Source organism: Pinus tabuliformis, chromosome 8 (assembly GCF_031772625.1).
Source record: "Pinus tabuliformis cultivar Carrire ecotype Pingquan chromosome 8, CPIR1, whole genome shotgun sequence".
NCBI lineage: Eukaryota > Viridiplantae > Streptophyta > Pinopsida > Pinales > Pinaceae > Pinus > Pinus tabuliformis.
This window is the reverse complement of record NC_142294.1, coordinates 1,321,848,016-1,321,873,032: the sequence shown is the minus strand read 5'-3', so window position 1 is coordinate 1,321,873,032 and position 25,017 is coordinate 1,321,848,016.

Here is a 25,017-nt window from a genome sequence, read left to right as displayed (position 1 = left end):
TATTTTTTTAATTATAAATATTAATGGTATATAGCTCATATAGATAAAAGGAAAAGATACATATTATCAAATTCATTGTCTCTTAGAGACTATGAGTTAAGAAAAGAAAATAAACCATGGAAAATGAAAGATGAGATGAAGTTGAAAAGTTGGAAAGAAAAAAAAAATTGGAAATTGAAAGATGGCGTTGGAGTTGAAAAGTTGGAGAGACATCAAATTTTTTAAATTGAAAGATGGTAATGGAGTTGAAAAGTAGGAAGGGCTAAGGAAAATACAAAGGAAAGAGATCAAAGATGTACATATTGACTTGAGTTGAGTGGGGTATAGGGAAAACAAATTAGAGGTACATTATCAAATTTTATTTTCCATTAGAGATTATGAGTTAGAAAGACAAAACAAATCTCGGAAAATGAAAGATGGTGATGGACTTGAAAATTTGGAAAGAAAACAATTTTTGGAAATTGAAAGTTAGTGATGGAGTTGAAAAGTTGGAAGGGTCAAGGAAAATACAAAGGAAAGAGATCAAATATGTACATATGGACTTGAGTTGAGTGGGGTATAAAGGCAAACAAAATTATAGGAATATTATCAAAGTTCATTGCCCCTTAGAGGTTACGAGCTAGAAAGACAGAACAAATCTCCAAAAATGAAAGATAGTGATGGAGTTGAAAAGTTGGAAAGAAAACAAATTTTGGAAACTGAAATATAGTGATAGAGTTGAAAGTTGGAAGAGTTAACGAAAATACAAAGGAAAAAGATCAAATATTTACATATTGCATTGAGCTCAATGGGGCATAGGGACAAAAAAAATTAGAGGAATTTTTTTAATAATGTAGTTTAATGCATGTGGGCTATTTTTTATTTGTATTGACTTGACTCAAGTGGGAATAGAAAAGGGGATTTTTTTTCATAAAGCGAACATTACCCTATTATGAGGTTTTAAGTTTTTCCTAACTTTGTGAGTTGAAAAGATAGAAAAACAAAGATGATGATAGAGTTGGAAATATGTGACAAAGTTAGAAATAAATATGGATAATAAATATGGACTCCACTTGGGGAATAAAGACAACAAAATTAAGTGTGAATTTTTTCAATAATTGGTTAGGAACATGGACTTACTAGTTGGTATTAATTCACTTATATAATCCTACTCTAAGGGGCTTTTCACTAAAAAAAAGTAAAACTAAAAGATATGTACCAAAAATTCTGATACATGTGTATAAAATTGATGTAATATCTATTAAGAAGTTAATTGATTACACACCGAGAAATAAAATAAATATTGTAAATCTTTTTTATTTTCACAAACACTACAAAAATTTTATTAAATAAAAGTATTTTAACTGGGGCAAGTGTACAAAAGAGCCCCCTACCTATTATAGAAATTTTAAGAGGTCCATGCCTCATACCTCATGAATTAAAGTAGATATTATATATCCATATTTAATTTAGAAGTAATGTTTACGTAATGTTGAACACTATTATATAGAGAAAAATACACATAATGTTATATGGAGAACAATACACATGGTAGTTATGGGTATACTAGTAAGACAACTCTAATCAAGCTTGGTGGTCTTCATGATCTTGTAGATAGTATATGGATTTTGATACCATGCTTAATCATTATAGATAATATGTACCCTTGTTTACAGTAAGCTCTTAGAATAGGGTCGTCAATACTTATAGAAGCTTCATAAGAGTAAGTGTAATAAGACTCATCCATTCAAATCAATCTAACATGTTGTGAGCTTAACACTAACCAGTATAAGTAATCTTATAGTACTCAATCATTATGGATATTACGTAATCAATCTCATTACTCTATGGTATGTTAATCAAAGAATCAAAGGAATGGGAATCACTGTGTGACTAAATAGGTACTGTATAATCATAATGATTAGACTAGTGAATGTTTCGTAATAAAATGATGTGATATTGGTCGTGAACATGCGAAATGTGTGAGAAACCAAATAAGTAGTGCCATAATTACATATAAATTACCACGTCATTGCTATTTAGAGAACAAGTACTCTAAATATGATGGTAAATTAAGCAACATTAGTGACAAGTGGGATAAGTAAGCTTAGAGACTTTGATTCGTTTATGTAAGAGATAGGGTATCGAACAAGTGATCAAGTCGTATTACTATCACTTTGAAGGTATCGTAATCATAGAGTGACAAGCTTATGTTACTTACACCCTTTGTTTCCCTATAGGTTTGGAACATACTAAGTAGTATAAGGGTGATTCCCATTAGTAGCTTAATGATAACGCACATTGTGTTCCTATCATCTAACGCACATTGTGTTCCTATCATCTAAGCTTACGGTAAATAGATTGGTACCATATGGGCTTATTACTCTGAACAAAGCTCTTTCTCACTTAAGCTATACCAATTCCATTCATTATGTTAAGTGAGTGCTATATGTTATTAAGCTTAAATGGTGAACATGATGCTTTCACTATGAGTCTACACTTTCATTATATCTACTAGTACTACTCTTTCCAACATAATATTGTATTGTACTATGCCCATTGATAAGGGTTAGTAACTGTGATACTAGTCTCTATAGTAATGCAAAGGAGATATGGGTTATACTATGGCATAAGGATGAATGAAACCCATAGATTTATGTAATATAATCAACACGATACAGGTCAAACTAAGTACATACTTGTAATTGAGCTCAGTAAACCTAAGCTTGATTAGATATGTGAATAAGCTCAAGGTATGATGAGCTAAAGGATGTGGTTCAATTCCACATGTTCAGTGATTAGCACGTATGCAAGTGAGATCAAAGCAGTGATTGCCATTACATATTCAACATAGCAAGTAGTAACGAGTGTGAACATAAGGGTCGTCACTAGTTGAATGAATATAATGTAATCTAAGCATGTTCAATAGAAATCCCATAGCTTACTATTATTTCTCTTACTAATGGTTCCAACAAGTATAAGCTTTGTACATACTACGCATAATATCATCAATATTAACACACTTCATATTCATAGAAAGTTGTCCGTAAAACAAAGCACTCTTGTTTCCACTACGTATACTAGTCTAACCATTCTCATCATGCTTCCTTGTTATACTTGTTACTAAAGTAGATCTAATCCCATTCTTATATGATATGAGTCAATGTAAGCTTAGTCAGATTCTGATTGAGATTAGTAAGTAGAACTAACCCTGTGAGTTGAACCTGGATTCCTATGATTTACATATTAGCTTATAGTGATCAGATCCAATCTTGTTTCCATAATATAGATATGATTAGAGTTATCATCTTAGTGAGATTAGGTGGATAAGCATGACCCTTTGATTCAATGAAACTAGCACTATGACACTTATCAGCTTGGAAACAACTGAATTGGTATGAATAAGTGAGACCCTAATGGGCACCATTAAGTAGTAGCCTTACTCAAACTCCTGAAGCTTAGATTAGCTAATATGAAACAATATCGGTACCTGTACTATGAAATCAATGGTAATAATACTATATTATTCTAAGTAGAGATAGTCCATATTCAACCTATGAAGAGTATTGGGTGTAATGACTCTTCTCACACATGGTATCTACATAATAACATAGCTAATGATCTTGTGATTTCCTATTACTTATATGTGTAATGTATATGTGCTCTTATTCCCATAGCTCATCGATCACATACATCCCACAATAAGGGAAATTAAGGCATACCTGATATAAGTAGTACTATAATCACCTAATCAATCATGTAAGTAAGTCTAAACAAGTAGATCCATAACACCTTAATACCCGCTTGAACTTATCTAATAGGTTAACTATAAGTGATATGTATTTATCAAGCTCACTATGTATGAGTAATCTAGTCCAATATGTTAGTTAAGCGTGTTGATTCTAATAGAAGTCATATCCTTATATCATGATTGGACTTACTAGATACTGCAGGTGGGTCATATGTCTTGCTTTGAGACCCAAGGTTGATAACAGGTAGCTTAGATATGACTTAATCATAGCCATATTGATCCAAACTGAACAGGTGAGCAAATCAACATGAATAGTATAAAGCTTAGTTCCAATGCTCTCTAATTGGTGTGAGATTACAGATCAGCTTAACTATTCGTTACCTTGGATTCAATGGCTTGGATACATTGATATAAATACTAGTTCCATATTATGGATATGACGTCATCATAACTTGGATAAGAGCCGCTATACATGGTATCTTAACTAGGCAGATAGTATAGTCAAGCTAGTCATATAAGATGACGTAATTCCATTACATATCAAAGGCATGAACGAGCCTAATCATAGTTCTTAGATACCGTGATTCATTACATCTATACCTGTATAAGTGATAGTTAAGTGATATTTATTAATGATATATAATGGATACAACTAATGGGATGAAATTACATGTCTATAATAGTCTCAATTTCACTATGCTTACTAGTACTACTTATCCAACTATAATGAAAGTTGGTAAGGGTTATGGAGCTTCCTGCTTGTTACTATTCATAATGAGAATCACTACTTGTATTACACTCATAGTATTGATGGTTTAGACAAAGGAGATAGTACGTGTATTCACTCAATGGAACTGGTATAACTAGTACAATACTCATAGCTTGAACAATGCTTGTACACAATAGTCATATGTCAAGGTTAATACAAGAATCAAGTACATGTAATGGTAATCACTATGCTTCTCACTAGTATTCCACATGTATAAGCTCACTACAAGTAACACACTAGTAATAGGATACTATATTTCCATAATAACTAGTATTGTATGATCCATGAAACTTGGTTCAAGCGGGTTCTAATGGATGAAGAGTATAGGTTATTTGGCGGAATAAGTTATATACCCAAAAGTTGGATAGCGGTACCACCCACCCAAAAGAATTTCTAAGATAAGGAAAGGATATGGTAGTTCATAGACTAGTGACTATCACCAACAAAGTATTTCTAGAAGCTCTAGGTGAATGGATAGGGTGGGTACCCAATTAGTAGGCAATAAAATGACAGGCAAGGTAGGGATCTAAAGTTTCTTTCCTAGCAATGTTTTCTATCTTAATTAATGGAGCAGTAGCAACTAAGCATGGATGAGGCAAATGTACAAGGATAGGTAGTTTGAGTTAGCTTGGTGGGTAACTAACTAGAAGGTGTAGGCATTTATGTGAAAGGTAGGTAGGTGTATTCTTTCCTAGAATGTGGTGTATTCTGAATTGTATTGGTAAATCTCCTAAGGGGTATAGTTCATAGTGGTACCAAAAGTAAGAATATTTCAACAGGAAGTGTGATCGAATGCAGGTGCTGTATCTATGCCCGTACAAGAAGATCTATGTGAAGCCCTTCCATCCAATCAATACAATGTTGTAAGTTAAAGTAAGGTGCAAGTAGTAAATCTAGGTTGGTGAAGCAGGGGTGGGTATATAAAAGTAACACAGAAGTAATGCCAGTAGGTTTAAGAAAGTCAATGGCGATATTTGGCCCACTCAAGCAAGTTTGTACACTATATGGAGTCTAGATGTAGGTAGCTCCTGAGGGCAGTTCTTCCGACGATCGACGATCCAATACTAGTGGTTGCTATAGGTATGGGGGTAAAAGTGGCTAGGTAATGATGCCCTTTGCCACTAGATGCTCTCTTAGGGTGTGAAGGATTTTGAAGTTCCCTAGGCGTAAACTTCTAAGTCTCAATGAATGACCAAGGGGTATTCTTTGGTAACTTTTGTACATTAGTGACAAATATGAAGATCTCCTTATTATTACTTTGCCAATCGATCGCAATGCTCATCGAGATGCCACCCACGAATGTTCCTTGATGCTTTCCCATCCAAGTCAAGCTATATCTTTATAATTGAAATAAAGTCATTCAAAAAATTAACTCATGTCCTCCCAACTGTTGTGGTTGAATATGTAGGTGAGACTTTAATTTCTTTGTACTCAACCTTTGTCTTTGCCTTTCTTTTCATTTGGGAAATTGGGTAAAGGTCAATCATCCGTGTTTCCTATCCTTTTGGGACTAACTAAAATAGGTAATTATATGTAAGCAACTAGATCAAAAGAACCGACTAAATAAACTACTAGATCTACTATTAGAGGATCTACTACTGGCTCTTCTATTTCCTTTCCTTTCAACCCGGGAAGAATAGGTGTGGGAAGACCCCGTATTTGGTGGGTTTAATACTCTAATTTGGTGTGTGTATGAAGAAGCCAAGGTTATGAACATGTAGGCAAGTCAAAAGGAAAACCCACCCAGCGGAACAACTCTTACGACAACAAGCCCAGAAATACAATCAATCTGACTAGTGAGTGGCATAGATTCCCTATCAGTTACCGCTACTAAATTGGTGATACTTCCTAGCGAGGTAGACTATTCATTAGGAAAACCCCACTCATCTGACTTCACCTCCTGGCCAGTTCAAATCCATATGTGTTCCACTTTTTTCACTTGTGTATTTACCCATTCCACCTCATATCGCATTAGGGTGTGGGTCTTTTATTCATCCTATAATCCCATAATAGGATGATCCTTCTCTCTACATATGACTATGTATCTATTATATTGAGCGTGTAGGCATCCATCCTAACTACTTAAGGAGGATTACTTGTCAAACCCATAGAGTTGGGTGGGACCTCTAGATATAGTTTTTTTTTTTATTGGGTTAGGGGTAGAGTCTAAGCCTACACATATCTTCCTGCTAGACACTCATGGTATGCAAACGTACAGAAGGATCCTATCCAGTCTGAAAATCGTAAGGGTTGTCCCGTGCCCTGTAGATTGATGATAAGCCATAATAAATCCCTATAGGGGGAACTCTGCCCATCCATAGTGTTTCATTAACACATGATACACTTGTGTAACATGAGATAGCCTTAGTAGGATCTCATGGTTGTACTCTAATATGCATGTATCCATATTTTTTTAGATTGCTAATAAGATATGTGAAAATTTATTTTTATACCAGCCTCATGAGTGCGTGTATCCAACTAGTATGAGCATTAGGTGCATTGTCTTACTGGGTGTAATAGGGACTAGTTAGGTGCATTGTCTTACTGGGTGTAATAGGGACTAGTTCTCTATCTTTGTGGAGCTACGAGTTACACTTTGTTTTTATGCATCACGACTTTGCCTTATTTCTATTAGCATGTGCCTTAATATGCTATTGTATGTCTTCTACCAAGGCACCACTCACTTATAGCATGCATTTCATTCTTTATGATTACTGTTGCATACTCACAGATTGTGTGTTTGCTTTACTAATTTCCATTACACACTCATATGCCATTCTATGTTTTTTGGCAGTCGTAGTATGCTTTACTTGGTCATATCACATATGGTTGTTTGTGTTAATGTATTTTCCTCTATCCAGTTGTATTATTTAGAGTGGTTTCTCTTTCTTTCCATCTGCTTTGCTTTCCATTCTCAACCTTTGAAGTAACATGCTTCATCCAGTTCCATGCTCAAACCCACACATTGCACGAGCTACTAGCTACTTTATTGTGGCCTTCAATGGGTTACCTACATAGAGTCATCTCCCGTTAATTCGTACTTTCTTGTCAGGATCAGAGTTATTAATAGCTAAAAGTTGTGCTTATACATTATAAGAAGTATTGAACTAGCTAGTTGTTTTCTCACTTTAAGGGGGAAACCATTTAAGGGGGATTTATACTCTTTTTCTATCATACCTAAGAGTCGTAACGAGAGTAAGAAGGAACAAGCCATAGCAGATAGAGCCCAATGCACAAGCACGACCGGAGAACTTACTGACCCACATGATTTATCCCAACAACTACGGATATAGGCCAAACAACCACACCAGTCCACATCATAGACTCCCTTGTCATTAGTTGTTTACTCCTGACTTTTGAATCCCTTGTAACAATGCTTGTTCTTGAATTTTGTTCATAAAAAAAAATATGATTATAGTTTTAATGTCTTTTTTAGTTTTGTAAATTGGAGAGAAAGGGTGAGAAAACATAAATATGTTAATAGAATTATAAAATATGGGATAATTACTTTGAAAAAAAAATGTCTAATTTTACTTGAAGAATATAAGCAAAATAAACAGGTGAAGAAATTTTCTAATAATTTATTTTATTTTTAATTTCAATAGTCAATATTTATTTAATTCTATCCCTCTATTTCATGGAATCAATCGAAAAGAAATATAAATATAAATTTTCCATTAGCTAAATGAATCTTATTTTATTAAAGTTTTTTTTCCATTTATCATTTGATTAAAAAAATAAATATATAAATCTTTTAATACCACAACCCAAAAAAACTAGTTCTATTTTATTAATATTTAAATTATTTTTGAACAATATTTTTTTTGATATTCATCTCATAATTTTATTATAACATTATCATTTCTTTATTATTGTTAAATATTCTAATTTAATTTTTAATATAATTAAAGAAGTATTTTAAATTTTATTTCATATGTTTCTTTATTTTATATTATTTTTAATTATAAATATTAATGGTATATAGCTCATCCATATAAACAAAAGAAAAAGACATCATATTATCAAATGCATTGTTTCTTAGAGACTATGAGTTAAGAAAATAAAACAAATCATGAAAAATGAAAGATGAGATGAAGTTAAAAAGTTGGAAAGAAAACAAATTTTGGAAATTGAAAGATGCTATTGGAGTTGAAAAGTTGGAAAGACAACAAATTTTGGAAATTGAAAGATGGTAATGGAGTTGAAAAGTAGGAAGGGTTAATGAAAATACGAAGGAAAGGGATCAAAGATGTACATGACTAGAGTTGAGTGGGGTATAGGGAAATGAAATTAGAGATATGTTATCAAATTTCAATGTCCATTAAAGATTATGAGTTAGAAAAACAAAACAAATCTCGAAAAATGAAAGATGGTGATGGAGTTGAAAAGTTGGAAAGAAAACAAAATTTGGAAATTGAAAGATAGTGATGGAGTTGAAAAGTTGGAATGGTTAAGGAAAATACAAAGGAAAGAGATCATATATGTACATATGGACTTGAGTTGAGGGGGGTATAGAGGCAAACAAAATTATAGGAATATTATCAAAGTTCATTGTACCTTAGAAGTTATGAGCTAGAAAGACAGAACAAATCTCCAAAAGTGAAGGATAGTGATGGAGTTGAAAATTTGGAAAGAGAACAAATTTTGGAAATTGAAAGACAGCGATGCAGTTGAAAGTTAGAAGGGTTAAGGAAAATACAACGGAGAAAGATCAAATATTTACATACTGAGTTAATTTTAGTGGAGCATATGGACAAAAAATATTAGAGGATTTTTTTTTAATAATGTAGTTAAATGCATGTGGGTTATTTTTTATTTGTATTGACTTGACTCAAGTGGGGATAAAAAATGGGGAAATGTTTTCGTAAGGGGAACGTTACCATATTATGAGGTTTTAAGTTTTTTCTAATTTCGTGAGTTGAAAAGATAGAAAATCAAAGATAATGATAGAGTTGGAAATATGTGACACAGCTACAAATAAATATGGACTCCACTTGGGGAATAAAGACAAAAAAATAGGTGTAATTTTTTTTCAATAATTGGTTAGGAACATGGCTTTATTGGTTGGTATTAATTCACTTCTATAATCCTACTTTAAGGGGATTTTCATTAAAAAAAGACAAATCAAAAGATATGTGTCAAAAATTTATGATATGTGTGTATAAAATTGATGTAATATCTATTAAGAAGTTAATCTATTATGCAGCAAGAAATAAAAATTGTATATCTTTTTTTAACAACACCAGGAAAAATTTATTAAATAAAAATATTTTAGTTGAGGCTAAGTGTACAAAAGAGGCCCCTACCTATTATAGAAATTTGAAGAGGTCCATGCCTCATGCCTCATACCTCATGAATTAAACTAGATATTATGTATCCATATTTAATTTAGAAGAAATGTTGATTCTAATGTTATTTTTCCCTCATATAGCTTCTTCTTGCTTCTTAGAGACTCAAAGGGCTATCGCTGATCTCCACTCAATGATGTGAGAGAAAACCGTAACTGAAACAATGGGGGGCTTGTTGCAAATGAAGCTAGAAGTGATTTTCCAAACAATCATATTGATGTTGGGACTTGGTTCTGTGTTAATTCTTGAACCACATTCTGCAATGCATCGAACCTCTTCTTTTTTTGCATTATAATTCCCAATGTGATTTCATGCTTGAAAGTAGAGCCAATTTCCTACTTGATAATAGTGTCCATGATAAATGAAAGGAGGATGATAGATTAGTGAGGGAAGATTCACGTCACTGAAGGGAAAGGTGGAAGTTTTCATGGGTCCATCAAAGTTTGTCCAAAGAGGTTGTTTATAGAACAATATAAGTAGAGGGATGGAAGAATTATTCAAAGAATCCAAGTGGAGGACCTTCCTTCTTTGAAATGGTTCCCACATGGAACTTCATCTCCACTAAGGCTATAAGGAAGTCAAAAATGAAGAGAAAAATAAGGGAGGGACGTTTGACGAAAGGAAGATTGGAACTAGGCTAAAATGGTGGAAGAAAGATTGTTAAAGAGAGAGAGAAAGGGACTAAAGTTGTGATCTAAGTTGCATCTAGAATCCATTAGTGAATTCCAAACAAAGGCCCAAGGATGGTTAGTTTGAAATTAAATTTAGGTTAATTGTTGTCCTAACATTACTCCTGATAAAATCCTCGAGGCCTTCATTAGATGAGATGGCATTATATCAGATCACACAACAAAAATATACGTGTAATGGCATCATTGTCCTTGTTGTGTAACAGATGATTGCATTGGGTAGTTCCATTTGTTCATATGATTTATATATGAGTGACACAAGTGAGAATTTAAGGAATAGATTGATCATAATGATGGCCATTAATGGAAAGATCAACTAGCTTTTCCTTGAAGCCTTTAATGGAAAGATCAACTAGCTTTTCCTTGAAGCCTTATGGGCATTTGGATTAGTGATTCTGTTGAGTTCACAAAGAATATGATAGCATTCCAACTTTTCAAATTTTCCATAAATGTGTTGGATCTTGGCCAAATAAGAGGCAACTAAATATCTAATGGTGAATAATTTGAGAGGATGTGCTTAATACTCATATTGGAGTCTTCCACACTATTAGCTTCCTTATTTTCAAGTCATCAGCTAAATTGAGGCCTTGTAATAATGTGTTCTTCCGATTGTTAGACATGGATCCAACACTTCATTCATAAGTAAAAACTACTATCCCCGTGAGAGTGATTATTGCCCCTCTACACCTAAAATTGTAAATCTTTTATTAATTATTATTTTATTTAATTAACACTCAAATTTTTTTATTTTTAAAGTAAATAAACATATAAATATTTTATATATTTAAAAATCTCGGTCCTATTATTATTTAAGTTTTTTTATTATCATGTTTTTAAATTCACAAATATTAATATTAATTTTTAAATTCATAAATATTAATATTAGCCAACTTATATTAATAAGATCCTATTATTTTAAATTTTTATATACTATCAAATATTTTAATTTAATTTAAATATAAATTTTAAATTAAATTTTATGATAATTTATTTTACTATATCAGTATATATAACTCAAAATGGGAGAAGAAAACATAAAAATAATATTCGAGTTTTAAGTTACATTTATTTCATAAATATAAAAGTAATATGCTAATTACGTCTCATTATTTATAAAAAAAAATCAAAGCTTGATTTTAAATTTAGATGAAAGCACGCAAAGACTACCGCCAAAGAAATTTTAATAAAAAATTAAAATATAAATAATATTAAATATATATATATTTCAATTATTCCGAGTTTTGTTATTGTGTGGTGGGTATTGATACCACACGATTTATCGGATTATTTCTACGTCCTACCCAATCAATGGTCGCCACGATTTTGTTTCATCTCCACATTCCTCACCAACTCAATCGCCCAATTCTACGCAGGACTTCACATGAGAAGCCGCGTAGAGTTATAAATATGCATGCACCCCATAACACACCTCACACGGTTTTGGGATTTGAAAGTCGTTGTTTAGTGGGGAGACGGAGAATATGGCTCCTCTCTTAATAATATCATTATTGCTTCTCTGCATCGCTGCCTCTCTGTCTGCAGCAACGCCTATGAGGAATCCACATTCTCATCCTCATCCTCCTCCTTCCATTTCTGAAAGCATGGTGGAGGAAAGTGAATCAATGGATGCCCACGAGCAAAGGGACGTTGCTGCCCTCTTGTCATTCAAAAGCTGCATCACGTCTGATCCTTTGGGAAAGCTCTCCAACTGGACGGCCCACAACTCCCACAATATCTGCTCCTCATGGTATGGCATTCGCTGCAGGCCACACACAAACAGAGTCGTCGGAATTGACCTTCATGCCCATTACAATGATGAAATTGGATACGAAGGAAGATTGGAAGGTAGTCTCTCATCATCTCTCAGCAGCCTCTCATTGCTGCATAGCCTCAATCTTTCTGGTAACTCTTTCACAGGAACAATTCCCGCTGAGTTTGGCCACCTGAAATCCATGCGAGCTCTTGACCTCAGCTCAAATGCTCTGAACGGTTCTATTCCAGCCGAATTGGGCCGACTGCAGAAAGTGCGTTCCTTGGATCTTTCTGGGAATCTGTTGACAGGTATAATTCCACGGGAGTTTGGCCAACTTAAAGCACTAAGAGAATTGGACCTCAGCGGAAATGTGCTTGGGGGTTCTATGCCAGTGGAGTTGGGCTCGCTGCAGCAACTGGAGTACTTGCTTCTTGAATACAACGACTTCTCAGGCACAATACCACATTGGCTGGGTAATCTGACACACCTTACACATCTATACATTTCAAGCCTTAATATTTCCGGTTCTATTCCTTTTGAAATATTCCGTCTACCCCTCTCTTCTTTACGTCTTAGTTTTAGCCTCACCGGGAGTATACCTACAGCCATTGCCAATTTGACCATGTTGACCGAATTAAGTCTTTCTGGCATCGGAATCACTAATATACCTCAAGGCAGTGCCAATTTGACTAAATTAACCGCTTTAGATTTGTCTTCCAATATGCTTACGAATCTGTCCGAAAGCTTTGCCAACTTGACCCAATTAACATCTTTAGATTTATTTTCCAATATGCTTACTAATAACATTTTTGGAACCTTGGCCAATTTCATTAACTTAACCCATTTAAATCTTAATTATAATAAACTAAGCGGTAATATTCCTATGACCCTCAAAAATTTGGATCAGTTGACTTCTTTACTTCTCGCAGAGAATAAGTTGACTGGTAATATTCCTATAACTCTAGCAAGTTTGAATCAATTAACTGTTTTAGGTCTAGCCCATAACATTTTGACGGGGACAATTCCAAGTTTTATATGTAAATTTTATTCACTGACTTGGTTAAGTTTGTCTTCAAATAAATTAAGTGGTCAAATTCCTGAAGCCATTACTAACTTAACCAAACTTGAAGTTCTTTTTCTTTCTAACAATAGTTTCACAGGTGTAATACCAAGGACAATAGGAAATTTGAGAAAGCTTGAACTCCTTCACCTCTCAAACAATAGTTTGACAGGGGTAATTCCAAATACAATAGGAAACCTTCAATCATTGAGGTTTTTATATTTATTTTCAAACAAATTAACTGGTCGAATTCCATATAGCTTAGGTCAATTAAAATCCCTCGTGATACTTCACATTTATAATAATAGCTTTTTTGGGAGTATTCCTAACAATATCAATGGTTTAGTTTCACTTCAAGAATTAGATCTATCACAAAACAAATTAGAGGGACCAATTCCTGCTGAAGGCATCTATCATTGGACTTATTTGACTGTTTTCTCTGCTTCTTCCAACAAGTTTTCTGGGACTTTGCCCTCATCATTGGCCAATTGCACCAAACTTTTGGTACTAAATTTAAGACACAATGGGTTTATAGGTGAACTTCCTCCATATCTGGCAAATTTTGGTGACTTGCAAGTTTTGAATGTTGGATATAATAAGCTTCATGGTACTATTCCTCAGTGGATTACAAGTCTCAGCAAGTTGTTTATGTTGGATTTATCCAACAATAAATTTAGTGGAGAAATACCATCTGATCTTGATAAACTTCAAGGATTTGCAATAAACAAATCTTCACAAGGGCTCAGGTATGAATATGAAATGGAAGTGGACATAAAAGGGATTGAATATATTATTCCATATGTGTGGGACACTGAGATGATATTTGATTTGTCTATGAATAATCTTACTGGAAAAATCCCTGTAAGCATAGCAAGTATGACTAGCTTGCGATTGTTGAATTTATCTTGGAACCAATTAGAAGGGAACATACCTGCAGCTCTTGGCGACATATCTACTCTAGAAGAGTTGAACCTGGCAAAAAACAAATTATGTGGAGAAATTCCTCAAGAACTTTGTAAATTATCATTCTTGGCTTCTCTAAATCTTTCATCTAATAATCTCTGTGGGGCAATCCCAATAGGGACACAGTTTTACACTTTCACTGTGACTTCATTTCAGAATAATAAGTGCTTATGTGGGCTTGTTCTACCACCATGCAAGAAAAAGGATGAGTCAAAGAAAAAAATGGATAGAGTTAATGACAGTGGGAGCAATGATAAAACAGGATGGTGGAGCTGTGTAAATGAAAAAGTATCCTTGATAGCATTGGAAATTGGAATGGGGATCGGATTTGGAGGAGTTGTTGCTATGTTCATTGTTTGGGATAGAGCAAGGTGTTGGATATTGGGTCTTCCTCCCAACAACACACGAAGACCATTTTATGGACTCTATCGATTCCCTACATAGCTCAATAACACTTCTTTATATACATAACTGGCATATTGTATATAATTGTGTTTTTTGGTATTGTATTTGAATGCCATTTAGGCATATGCATTATCATCTTATTCAGTTTAATAGTATAGTGTTTGAATGTAGGGAAACATCTTTTCAAGATATGTAAAATAGAATTCAAAGAGTTTATTTGAATTTCTATTAATTATTGAAATACAAATATATATGTAAAGCATGAATTGGACTATCTCGATGGAAATCTCATGCTCATTTAAAATTCCTTGTATCAAATGAATTTATGGTTCACTTCACTTAAATGTTTACACCTTGATTTCAAATGTTTATTTTCATACAACTTCCACATATTTCTAATTTAATAAAGACTATATCTTATTTAATAAAATACATTCTTCCACTCTAAATTAGCCTAAAGGAACACATATTCTTCTCTATTTTATTTTAAAGGAACACATAATCTTCTCTAATTTTTTTTAAGAACGTGTTGATTATCCCTAACATGAGAATTGTTTATGTTGCTACTACAAGAATTTCAATATAAATTTGTTAATAATTTTTTAGTTTCTAAAGAACTTCAATAGATGATTTCAATTTCTTTTATTTTTTCCCCAATTATATCTAAATCAATGTCATGATTTCTAGCCACTCTTATACTAGAACAAGTTACTCTTAATAATATCATTTCAGCTTCTTGAGTTTTGGAGCATGTTGCTTTGAAATATGTGTCCAAAACTCTATTGTATTCTTATAAGATTTATGGTCTTCATTTTGGGTGAAAAATGAAATATTTGAAAAATATAATTATTAGTTTGTTGAGTATATTCTTGAATTTTGAGTGAATATCCTCTTAGTGTGCATAGATAATATTCCCTCTCTACAAGATATCTAAGGGCATATGTTGCAATAACATAATGGATTAGGTATTTTTAGCCATGCTCAGTGTCCCAGAGACCAATATAGCCCAATCTCTTCAGATTTGGTAATGGTGGTAGTAATGGATATTGTGATGTATTAACAAACATGTGCACACCTTGTAGAAAATAAGGTAAAATCCAAACACTCATAATATGTGATACATGTATGTTATGTTTATAAATGGCGCATAAGTTTCACTATTTTTTTGCTCTTTTAAAACATTGTATAATTCCTATATTTATCATTTTCTATTTTTAAATATTATATTGTGAATTATTATAAAACATATTCAATTCATTAATATTCAATATTCAATTAACTAAATATCTAGATAATAAAGATTTCAAGAATCACTGTATCCTTTACACGAATCTGAAATTAAACCAAATAAATGAAAATTATAAATAAATAAAAACCATAAACGAAGAATCACCACTATGTAGTAATTTCCAAAATTACAAACATAATATTAGAATTCATCACATTAAACTATTAAATAATTTCCAAAATCACAAACATAATATTAAAATTCATGACATTAAACTATTAAATAACACACATCTTAAGCTAAATGGACATCACATCAAACTATTAAAAATCACACATCTTAAGCTAAATAGATTATGGAATATAGAAGCACTCATTGACCATCCATAATTATTCTACTCAAGTATCATTGATAATATGTAACTATAACATACTAATGGTAGTTTCTATATACACTGTCATTTAAAATTTAAAAGTGTGTCGAGAAAGACTAAGTCAACACATAATGTATTATTCGAAAAGCTTAATAAGAGATATTAAGTTGTTATATCAATAACAAAGAATGTACTAAAGCACTTATGGAGCATGATAAAATATATAGGAATCCTCTTTATTCACAGGTGCCTTTAGAAAGAAAAAGGAATGTGTTCATATTGTATGTTATTAAATAATGCTTATGACATATGTTATTTCAACCAAAATAGAATAAAATTAATCATTAAAATCATATAAATGTATATATCTTCCTAACATGAATCAAATAACTAGTATTACGGATCTCATAATTTCGAGTCACATTTTTATACCGGATCATAATTATTTTGAAAATATTATTTTAGCTTGTTGTATGTTGGAGTATGATGCTTTGAAAAATGTGTTAAGAAAGTATTTTTTATAAGAGTTGAGGTGAAAAATGAAATGTTTGTAAATTGCAATTATTAATTTTTTTTAGTATATTTTTGGATTATGAGTGGATATTTTCATATTAAAGATAGATGATATTCTCTTATTAAAAGATAACCAAGGGTATGTGTTGCAAAACATATTGGATTAGGTAGTTGTAGCCATGCTTAGTGTCTCATGAATGAATATAACCTAATCTTTTCAGATTTGACAATGGTAGTAGTAAAAAATATTATGTCATATTAACAAACATGTGCACACTTCGTAGAAAAAAGAGTAAAGTCCAAGAAATCATAATATGTGATGTGCACATATATCATGTTTATGAATGGGCCATAACTTTCAATATTTTTCACTCTTTTAAAACATTGTATAAGTGCTAAATTTATCATGGATTATTACAAAACTAGTTTACTCCATTGTTATTCAATATTCCGTAAGCTAGATACTTACATATTGCATATTTGATGAATGGCTATATCCTTTACATGAATTTTGAGTTGAAATAGATAACTAAAAACCATAAACAAATAATCAGTACCATTTCGTAACTTTCAAAAGCGCAAACATAATGTTTATAATTCATTACATTAAACTATTAAAAAGTGCACATATTAAGCTAAATAGACTATGGAATATGGTTGTAAATAAAACACTCATCACCCATCCATAATGATTATAGTCAAGTGCCATTTATAATATGTGGCTATAAAATAATAAGAGTAATTTATATATGGAATATCCTTTAAAATTTAATACTTTTTATGAAAAAACTAAATCAATGCATATTATATTATTTGAAAATCTTGAAGAAATTACATTAAATGGTTATAGAAATAAAAAACAATGTACTAAACCATTTGTGAAACATAGAAAAATATACGAAAATCCTTTGTATTCATAGGTTTTTTTAGAGAGAAAAAATTAATTTATTATATATTATATAATATATATATATATATATATATATAGATATAGAGAGAGAGAGAGAGAGAGAGAGAGAGAGAGAGATTCCTAGCACAAATCAAATAACTGACATATATATATATGTGAAACTAACACATAGAAAATCATTTATTAACTTAATGGTGTATTGCATGGATTTCACAACCTTGAACACAAATTCTCAATATGATAATGAAGCCTCCCATCGTCTCAAGAAAGATTATTGGAATTTGTATTTTTTGATTGTTTAGTCCCTTCCCTAATTCTAGACATATGAATATGTTTACCCCACTTGATGTCTAATACTCAAACAAGGTCACCTTTGTTACTTTCATATTTCAGTCTTTGGTCTTGTTTAATCCATGGTAGGTTTCTTGTCTAGGAATTTTCTCCTTCCCATAGATTAACCCATGTTTTTTTTCTTGATCTACTCTACTTATATTTGTTAGAGATTACTTATTGAGATTATCAATGCCCAAATTATCATTTTGTGTACATATACGTGTTGAAAAGGTTAAAAGTTATCTTTTCCTCTCCTTGTTTCTCACTAACATATGATCTGCAGGTCCTACAAGTAAATACATGCCCATATATGGTGGGTAAGTTGATCAAATGGCCTTTTACAAATGAGAAAATCATAGATCTACTAAAGATCAACAAATTCCTAAATTTGACCCATAAATAAGAAGTTGGGAACTCCAATTTTTCCTTAAGGGATATTTATCATGCTTTCACAATATGCTTCAATTTTCTTATAAATGGCCTCTTTACACTTTTCTTAGGTTCACAAAAAATTATTTGGTCTCTCGGGTCTTGCCAAAACTCTATCATATTTTTTCAAAACATCAATAATTAGTCACCCAAACCACTTATATTTAAAATTTTCATTATCAACCTCATAGAAATTACATACCCTCATAATTTCCCCCTTATAATTGGTCAAATTTGTCCCATTTTTTATTAAAATTCTTCCCATTCTTCATAGTTGAGTTTGGATCTTCTTCTTTTCCCTTGTGCATATTTATTATATTCTCTCAACCCCACTTTAATGAAGGGTTATTAGTGCTAACTTCTAGGGATAGCACCTCCCAAACAAGGGCTAATTTTATCTTATAGTTGGTATTATTATAGGTAGGTTGTGTGTGTGTATGTGTCTGTTGTTTTTAAGACTTATTTTTTTTAAAGGAAAAAGGGTAGATTGTTTAAGGAATGGAGTTGAACATTCTATCCAATGATTTCCTTCAACAATTCCTCATATATTGGTAAACATAGGAGGCACTTATTTACCTATGAGCCAAATGTATCTAGGAGGATTTTTATTTTTTCTTAATAACTTGACACACACATATGGTATGACCCAACATTATCATGAAATTGTACTCCTTCCATTTATCCAAGTGGACATGTGCATTCCTATCATCCTTCCAAGTGTTTATGTGACATGACCTACAATGTTTGACATGTTACCAACTCATATCCCAATAGGAGACTTATTTCTAGAACTTGAGATAATAGCTTAGGAATATTATGACCCTCCTAAGGGATCCCCATAATCTCCCTCTAATTGTGACCTCTTTAGCTACTAACAATGAACGCATGCCTGCACATATATGCCTCCTTCCTATACAAGAGAAGGATCATTTGGGTCCCAAACTTTTTCTATTTTCCTAAAATTTGAGGTATTTTCTTCAAGTTATCATGAAAGTCCTAAAATGTGTGTCCAAACCACTTTCATAATAAAAAAATGTTCATTAAGATAGATTCCTCTTATCCAATGATCAATTTGGTTACAACCTCTTTGGTAGTTTGGCACAATTGACAGGCTACCCCCACATTAGATGGTTCTATGTACAAGGTAGTTAAAAATGGAAGGAGAAATGAGGGACATGGGTGCATGCCCTCTTAAGACCACCCAAATGTTAGCCTCTCTCATAAAACAATAATAAAATCCAAAAATAAATAAATAAATTAAATATTCCAAGTTAGGAATTTGTGCCTAACTCTTGGGTTGTTCCTCTATATAGGAGTTAGTTTAGGTAACTCCTATATTGGTGTGTGTCTGGTGAGAAATTATGTCAACCAAAGGAGAAATTATCTCAACCAAAAGTGTCTAAGATAGCACGCACTATCTTGAGAACATTGTCTCTCATCTATTTATTTGTAACACTATATTCATTTTTTTAATGAATGGAATGAGAGATAATACATGAGGAAGCATGAAGCTTCAGCCTTTTTCCGCCAATATTGTGTGTCTGGTTTTTATGTGTGATTTATATATTTGTGTGAGTTAATTTCATTTTTCAATATGTGGTATCAGAGCGCACGTTCACTCTTTGGAATTAAGAGAGTGAGAAGCTTTATTTGCAGTTGTGTTGTTGATTGTAAGGAAGTGAATACCTGTACGTGTTCAAAACAATGAACCCAACACAATGAATGGAATGAAAATGTGAGACAGAATCCCTGAGGCTTCTGCCTTTTCCGCCTATATTTTTGTCTAGTTTCGTATCTATGTTTACTACAATATGTTTCTGAATTGTTTTAATATGTATTATGTGGTACCAGAGCTAGATCTCTGAATTGTTTTAATATGTATTATGTGGTATCAGAGCTAGATCTGAACCTGTGTTGTGAGGAGATGCATCTGGATGTTAACCGGGCTGTTGCAACCTGAGTATTCTGTAATAAATAAATGCTTCAACTGCTTCGGTTTTCTGCGTGGCCAGAACGCTCTCTTCATATGCAGTAGGGTCTCGAAGAATTACTATCTGTTTAGCGACAAGATAGTTGTGTTCCTCTCTTGGGTAGACTTTATGCTAGCTGTTACAGTTTCGAGCATTGATCGGCGACTCTACTAATTTATACTTTTGCCTTCGATATATAGCAGCTCCTCCATTTCTTTGCACTGGGTTACGTCCAGCGTCTGTAATTTGCAAAACCCAATTCCAATTCCTGGATTCATATCTCACATTTTTTTTCTCTTCCGTCCGATCAAAACTTGAATAGCAAAGGGACTGGGCCATTGGCTCAACACCTTCACCTGCTCTTCCCCTTCGCCCATTCTCGGCACCTAAAAATAATATGGAAATTATAGGAAGCAAGCAAGTATGAATGAATGACTAAATGCCCTTGCGTGCTTGCAGAAATTCTGTTGGATTACCCAGTATTCTGAGTATCTATCAGCGATCTCATCAATCGTCAGCAATCTCATCTGCTCGAGGACCGTGTTTACCGAGCCGCATTGGGTTGGTTTGCTGTTGAGCCAGAGTGGTATGATTCCAAAATGAATGGACTAGCCCAGGCAGAGGCCCAGCGTGTTACTGTGTTTGTACATCATTTGGAGACGGGCTGCTCGATTGTCTAGACGAAATCGACGAAGATCAGCTTCCGTTCACAGTCGGTTCGAGTTTACAGGAGAAGAACCGGTGTCTCTGCTGAATGTGAGGTTGGATGCTGCAGTATTAGAGACTCTGCCCATCTTTCTCTATAAATCGCATAATTTCGCAGATGGGTTGGAGTGCGCAGTTATCCTCTGCGGAGTAATAAGGTATTCAATCACGGAGTCGAAACTAAAGATAGCGCAAAGATATGGAAAAGAAGGCATGCAGGCCAAAACTGTGATATTGTTTCGAAAAAATCGCCACACCGAAAGCCGAAAAAACAATGAATACAAGAATCCTCCAGTTGTGAGATGGAATTTCATTTAAAATCTCAGAAACCTGCAAAGCATAAGCGTAAGCTAAATTAGAAAGCTCCAGTAATTCAGCCTCCTGAATATTGAGTGAAAATTGTTCGTTAGATGCATCCACGGCCTCCTGCAACTGATAGTCAAATTTGCCATCCGATTGTGCAAAATCGTATGAGCAAATATTCTCTCCTCCTGGGATCGTGCAGAAACATGACCAGAGCCATTCTTTCTATTCGGCGAGCAAGAGAAATGTTCAGGAAAGATCGATAGATTAAGGACGAAGGCCAACCAGAAGATAAACTAGTCAACATCATCAACACTTTTTGTATCACTTGTAGATAAACGAGCCAGCGAGAGTGAACGCTGAGTTGAGGAGCTCACTAAACTGTTGGTTGGCACAACACGAATTCCGCTCTCCCAAGTCTTAGACGAACTCGGATTCGAAGAAAAGACGGAGTGAACTCTGAAGCTTAAACGTCCCTCCAGCAGTACGAAAGGGTAAGCTTGAATTCCTAATTTGTGCATTAGAAAATCAACTGTCGTCGTCTTCATTTAGTCTTGTTGCGCAACTACTTCTGACAAGCAAGCTCCTGTTAAATATGAGAACAATTTTTTTTATCAGAAGTCATTCTGAATTCCCCTTGTTCCACGCATTTGCAAGCCATTCCCATCAAAATTTATAATGTTGTTGCTGAGATTTTTATTGGTATATTCATTATCCCCATCTGTGGATCAGAGATGGGTACAACCACATCCATTTAATTTTATTGAATCAAACCGTTTTTTATCTGCAAAAACTAGTCGACAGTGTCATCTCAAAAACGATTACTTTAGAGAATATAGTGTAAGTTTGAGAATCATACGGTGGCTTGAGTGGTAGAGTAGTGACAATATTTGCATATAGTGTAAGTTTGAGAATCATACGGTGGCTTGAGTGGTAGAGTAGTGACAATATTTGCAGGTCACACACCAAAAATGGAGCAGAACACTGGTATCCCACTTACTAGTGTCGAAGCAAGTTCTCACCCATGTTTTTTTTGGGAGTCATAAGGTGAAGACTGGGATTAATTTTGTAATAAGGTTGATGTTTTAAAAGTTTTGGAGGGATAAGGTGCATTAAATGTTTACACTGAACTATATTTGAAAGAGATTGAGTTGGTGAGAATCCAATTTTTTTTTAAGACAATTTGCCTCTTAGAAGTTCTCAAACTTTGTGCTTGAGAAGTTTTAATGAAGATGTTGTAAAGATGAAAGGTTGATGTACTCAAATACTTAATACAGACATTTTTGTGGTGTTGCAGTGTCCTAGATCCGCCCGAAATTGAATAAGGGGATCATAGGTACACCATGTGTATTTGTGATGACGAGTATTTTTATGGCTTCATGTTTTTGCTTTTCGATCTGTGTCTAGTTGTGACACATCAATAATTTCATCTAATATCGCATACATAAAGCAAGCACAACACTTGTAATAAAATAGCTTCAAGGAAGGATAATCAAGATCAACACTACAACAAATAATCAAAGTTTTCAACATCGGCATTCTACCTCAACAAACAAATTCACTCAAATACAATCAAGTTCATGAATCTGCAAACTCCAGCAAAGTCTACATCAACATTATTGAACTTGTAATCAAACTCAAATTACATTGATTTGTAAGGGTGCATTCTCGGTTGAAATCGACACCCAAGCCTTGAATTGAGTCAAATTGAATTCATTGCAGTGAGTCATTGAAATCATTGTAATCTTTTTTGGGTGCATTTTCGACAGTGTTCGACACCCTTCCTTTAAAGCACAATCAAGTGAGTCCATGAGTTTTAACTCCAAATGAAACAAACAACAAGTTCACATCTCCTGCAAGCGAGCATGAGTATTCATTCAAGCAATTTGTGTCAAAATAGTACACAGTTCAAACCTTCAAGCGAGCCAGAGTGAATTTCATTACAGCAACGATCAAAGAAACCAAGCAAGTTCAACTCTAACACCAATCAAGCAAGTTGAGATCGACATCAAGCGAGCGTGGTTATTCATTCAAGTGAGTGTGAAGTCATTTATGCAAATACGATCATCATCAATCGAAAAAGTTCTACAACTCTAACAAGTGTTCCTAGCAAGTGTAATAAGCAACAAATCAAGCGAGCATACCATTCAAGTACCATAGCAAGCGAGCCTGTCATTCAAGTAACAAAATCAAGTGAAACAATTAAAGCACGACATCTACAACAAGAGAGCCTGATTTCAAGTGAGCAAGTTCCGATGGCGCAACATATTCAGTTGTTACACATTCTTCATAGTTTGATCATCTCCAGTGATGAAGACATGGTGCACATCAACAAAGAAACTCTTGTTGATCTTTCACGGCATCTACAACAAACACATGAAACCATTGAGTTTCTTCAAATAGATTCGCAACTACAAAGAGATGAGCTGCAACAAAAGAGTGCTTCTTCCAAGTCATTCAACCATACAGATGAAGATAATAATGTTGATTCCACATCACTCATCCAAACAACTTCAAGTGTCGAAGTTGTTCATGGTCAAATTCAAATTTCTTCCAAACCATCATCAAGCCCTGGGAAGAGATTCAAAATAACAAGAATCGACGAGGCTTAGGATATGTCACTGATGACACCAACTTACATATCCCAGATTATTCCAAGCCATTAAGTTTGTGAGTGCAGGATCTCTTAAACAACGCACCTCAACAAGTTCTGAAAATGTTGCAGACGAACAGAATTGCACGTAATCTGAAGTTGAAGTCCACCGAAATGTTCTCATTGTCAAAGAACCGGTCATATGGAAGATCAGTGTTTTGATCTCCATCCTTGTCACCATTGTGGCAAGCCCAATCATTCCTTAGCAAAATGTCTCAGAGAACAAAAATCAGCCAGATTGACGATACATTATGAATGGATCGATCCTTGGGAATGGTCATCCATAGTCAAACGGTTTATCTCAGTTCTACAACCGACTACAATCACACATAGTACAGCCAGCAGTGAACCGATGAACGAGGGAGTACAACAGTGAAACGCTCCTACACTTGAAGGGGGAGTTCAAATATATTTTGGAGAAGATTGTCTCTCCTTTCAGATGACAAAGGGGGAAAATGTCAATGAAATTAAGAAATGGTTGTCAGACTGAAAGTCTCGACAACCTCAGCGAAGTAGCCAGTATCAGCCAGTGGGCATTTGTCATCAGCAGTGAGCATCAGCAAATTCGCCAGTGGGCGATCGACAACCTAAGTAGCAGTGAGCATATTTCATCATAGCAAAAGCAACATTGAGTTGTTTTTCGACATCTTCAGCCAGTGGGCGATCATCATCAGCAAATACGCCAGTGCGTTCATCAAAATTGTGTCAGTGGACACTGGATGCTGTTTTCAAACAAAGGAAAGTTGGATCCTTTGTGGCTTGGCATGTGATGGAGTTGTCAAGCAACATTCAGAAATGAATCAAGCAGCAGCTGATTATCAATGTTCTCTTCAGATTTGAGTTTTTTCAGCAATCTACTTTTGGCGGTTTTTTTTCAGGCAAT